The sequence below is a fragment of the Protopterus annectens genome, chromosome 4.part0, assembly GCF_019279795.1.
Source record: "Protopterus annectens isolate FY-2018-M chromosome 4.part0, PAN1.0, whole genome shotgun sequence".
Classification (NCBI taxonomy): Eukaryota; Metazoa; Chordata; order Ceratodontiformes; family Protopteridae; genus Protopterus; species Protopterus annectens.
In genome coordinates, this window is record NC_056733.1 from 1,056,516,956 (window position 1) to 1,056,521,437 (window position 4,482).

The window sequence follows — 4,482 nt, forward strand, 5'->3', positions numbered from 1 at the left end:
TTTAACCTTTCAGCTCCTGGTTTAAATTAATCTTTCCTTAACCATTCCTGCATCAGATATTAATCAACATGAGGTTGTTCCAGGAGTTTCTGTACTTGCAATTATATTTATGCCTTTTCTACATTTTTCCCTTCTCATCTGATCCTTCGCCTTATAGTCTTTTTTGGGTGGGGCACATTCAATTGTTGCCTGTTTTTTGTCTACTTCTGGTTTGATTTCCATTCCTGCTTGGCACCAATATATTCCTGCAAAGCTAAGCAGTGAAGTCATCTTAGAATTGTTCTCTTCATGTTTTAAAACTTTCACTATGTTTGGATCTGGTGAGGTCAACAGATGTGTGTGCAATCCTGCAATTGCTGATTTATATGTGCAATCAATTTCGAGGAGGCCCATACCTTCTTCTGAATGAGAAAAATATAATCTTGGTATTATTTGATCTTTATAAATTATTTGATGAACATGAAGCATTTTTCTTGTTTTCCTGTCTAACTGATCCTATACCTTTTGGGGCCAGTCAATCACCCCAATAATGTAAGTTAAAACACAAAGAACAAATTGATTTATAACTTGAACTTTGTCCCTAGATGCTCAGGGCTGTTTTCAGTATTAATTTTAGTATTCCAAAATATTCCTTACTGAGTTTTGTTTGCATTCATTCATGCTTTGTTGGTGATCCTTCATCAGTTCCCAAACATTTATACATTCCCTCCTGCTCAAGTTCCTTTATATCACATTCCTGTTCCAGACTGATATTTTCCTGGTGCTGCAGTTTTCCTGCTTTAAATGTTACTTTTGTACATTTATCAAGACCAAATGACTTTCTTAGATCATCTGAGAAAGTTCTGACCATTTGAAATTCTGCTTTCAGTTCCTAATCTGAGATCAGGACTAGCAAAATAGCAGCGGTGACAAAGAATCACCCTGGAATATTCCCCTTTGAATTTTTATCCCTGGAATAACAATTTATCCTTTATCAGGGCTTAGCTGCAAATTAGTTTACAACTGTTTCATGGTCAATGAAACAGAACTGATCAATGTAGGATTTATATGTTCACAGGTGCATACTAAGCTAATGTCCCTGGAGCCTTTACAAGCCTAGCCTATAGAATTGCCCTAGCGTCGTGCCGCCAGACGTTAGTTCATAGGTTCATACTAGGCTATCTGCCCTGGGGCATTTACAAGCCTAGCCAGACTGTGTTTGGCTTTCACCACCCTTTTAGATCGGTTTACTGTGACTCTGTAGAGTAGGTCACAGAAGACAGCCCTTTTGTTAGTTTACTGTGCCCCTGTCTAGCAGGGACACAGAAGAGATCCCGGGGTGAACATACGATCTCCCATCCACTCATCAAGATTTCTCTTGAAGAGGGTCAGCGAGGAGCTCTGCCTAACATGGACTGGGATTTTGTTCCAGAGTCAGGGCAGCCTCTGGGATATGAATCTGTCCCTCCAGCATGTCCTATTTATTTCTGTGCTGAGGTTTAAGTCCCTGGAGTGTGTAGCTCTAAGGGATTGGGATTTCCTGAGGTGGAGCATGTCCATTAATTCTGGGTTGGACATGGCTTTATACATCAAGCATAGATCACCTTTGAGTAGGCGGTAAGCAACTGAGTATAGCTGGAGTTTCTTTAGCCGAACTGCATAGGGCATCTGTTTGAGTCCCTTAATTCTCTTGGTGAGGTACTTTTGGGGCCTCTCCAGTTGCTGCAGGTGTCGGGTAAGGTACATCCCAAATGGGGCATTGTATTGAATTATGGGCCTGATGAGTGATGAGTAGAGGGGCACAGTGAACTCTCTTGTTCTAGATGTGAACCCTTTCGTGATAAGGTGGGCTATATAGAAGGTCTTTCTAACCACTCTGGCAACGTGATTGTCAAAAGAGAGGTTTCTCTCTACTTGGGTCCCCAAATCCCTAATTACTTCTTCCGTACTTAATGGATTACCACCTATGTGGTAATTTGTGGGCACTTTGTTTTTCCTGAAGGGGGTGACTATGCACTTTTTGGCATTTAGCTTAAGGCCATGGCTCTGGCACCAGTTATCCATCTCTGTGAGACCCAGTCCCCAGTGCCTCTATCAAGTAGAGCCACTGGAGTGATCACCAGGGTGAACTTTCTATTTCCCATCCAAGAACCTGAAAAAAGTTCGTTGGAAGAGCCAAATGAGGGTCAGAAACCAGAAGTAAATCCTCTTTAATTTAACGCCAACAAACAAATACGTTTTCGACACAAGTAGAAAGTCTTCCTCAGAAAAAGCACACACAAAATGCCACAGTTTGAACACCTTAAGTACCTTTTCACTAATTCTTAATTAATTATCCAATAGGATGACTACTTTGAATATAACAGAATGAATCAAGGTAAAACATGCCCTTTCACATACAACAAAAAAACTTTAAAATTCATTTAAATGTACATAATAAATGTAAAATGTTATTTATGGTATGAAAAAGATTTGTATCATTAAAAAAGACATACCTACTAGATAAAAACCTTAAATAGATATTAAAAAAAATAATTTAATAAAAGGAAGTGTTATTTAAAAATCATGGTATTTCCTTAAATACTTCTAAATAGTGGTACAATGCTGCCACCTTGTGTATCTATACATACATTACATCAAAGTTTTGCTGCTCTGAGTTTAAGAACAGAAGTAATGGACACAAAATCATTTAAACCAGGAGGTTTTGTGGATTCCAGGACAATCTGCCAAAACAGTTCCCTGTATTCCAACCTGGCTTCCCACATACCACCCGTGATATTCTTAGGAACTATGTCCAGTACAAAAAAGAAAAAAATAGCCTGTGGACAATCTATGGTGTGACGAAACAATGCATTTTTACTATTTTGTTTTTTAATTTCATAGAAGTGTTCATACATTCGATTCCTCAATCTCCTTTCAGTTTTCCCAACGTAAAAGGATGCACATTGATTACAAGTGACAATATAAACCACCCCTTGAGTGTTACAGTTGGCATAACTGTTACTGAAAATGTGCCTGTTCCTAGCCAAAATATGTATTTCGCTTGTGTTGACTATATGAGAACATTGTGAACAGGCACCACATTTAAAAGTGCCCTTCTTCCGTGAACCACCTTCCTTATTACTAAATCCACCAAATTCAAACAGTTGTTTAAAGTTTAGGTCTTTCCGATAGATGAACTTCAGGGGCTGCAAACCCCCTAAATTCAGATCTGAAATTTCCACAAATCTGTTCCATTCCCTAGAAACAAGTTCCTTAATAACCTTTAGAGTCTCCTGTGTAATCAAAAACAAATGCTTGTTCCCAATTGTTGGTTTGGTAAGTCACCTCATCGTTATCTCCTACCAATTCAATGCCCATCCCTAAGATGGGTGCAAATCTACCTTTTCTCCCTTGAAAAACACCCTCAAAAACTTCCTGCATTAAATCTTGCGGGTAACCCCTTTCCTCAAACATATCCATAACTTTCTTACTCTCAACCAAAAATTCATCGTCTTTGGAAGTCATCCTGCTTACCCTGACCAATTGTCCCTTGACAAGGTTCTTTTTCTGATAAAATGGGTGGCCACTTTTAAAGTGTAGGTAAGCATTGGAAAAGGTGTCTTTGCGGTGTATTTTGGATGAAAACCCTGACCCTGTTTTGATTAAGGAAATATCCAATTGCATGTGGTGTGGTGCAGATGTTGACCTTCTTCTCTTGAATGGCTATTCCAGTCTTGGCTTGAGAGTGCATGGCCTTCAATTTGGATATATAAGTGCATCTCTCACAAGTCTGAGTGTTGGGAGCTAAGAGGAGAGAGACAGAAGCTCTTGCAAGTACGGCAGGTGCAAATGGCCAAAAACATCCAGATTTGAACAAAAGAGCCAGCACCAAGTGTTGTAGCAGAAATGGTTTAATTTAACATAGCATCATACTGGTTTCAGCACACTTGCCTTCCTCAGTGAATAGCAATGTTATAAACACAGAATGCTTATATAATAGTTAAAGCCACACTTCCTGTTCAGTCATTTCCTCCAGTATAATCAATTAGCATGAATTTAATTTACCATAGGAAATCCTACTATGTGGCACACCTGATTACAAAGGGTTTCTCATCCAGATACACGGAGGTGATTGTGCCCCTTTACTCCTCACTCATTAGGCCCATAATAGAGTACAATGCCCCATTTGGGATGTACCTCACTAGACACCTGCAACAACTAGAAAGACCACAGAAGTACATCACTAAGAGAATTAAGGGCCTTAAACAATTACCCTATGAAGCACGACTAAAAAAGCTCCAGCTCTTCTCCTCACAAGCACCGTCTGCTCAGAGGTGACCTATGTCTGACCTATAGGGCCATGTCAAACCCTGAACTAATGGACATGCTTCACCTCAAAAAAACGAGATCCCTCAAAACCACTCGTTCTAGCGACTTGAACCTATGTACAACAATAAACAGGACATGCTGGAGGGATAGATTCCTGTCCCAGCTACTCCCCTCACTCTGGAATAGCATCCC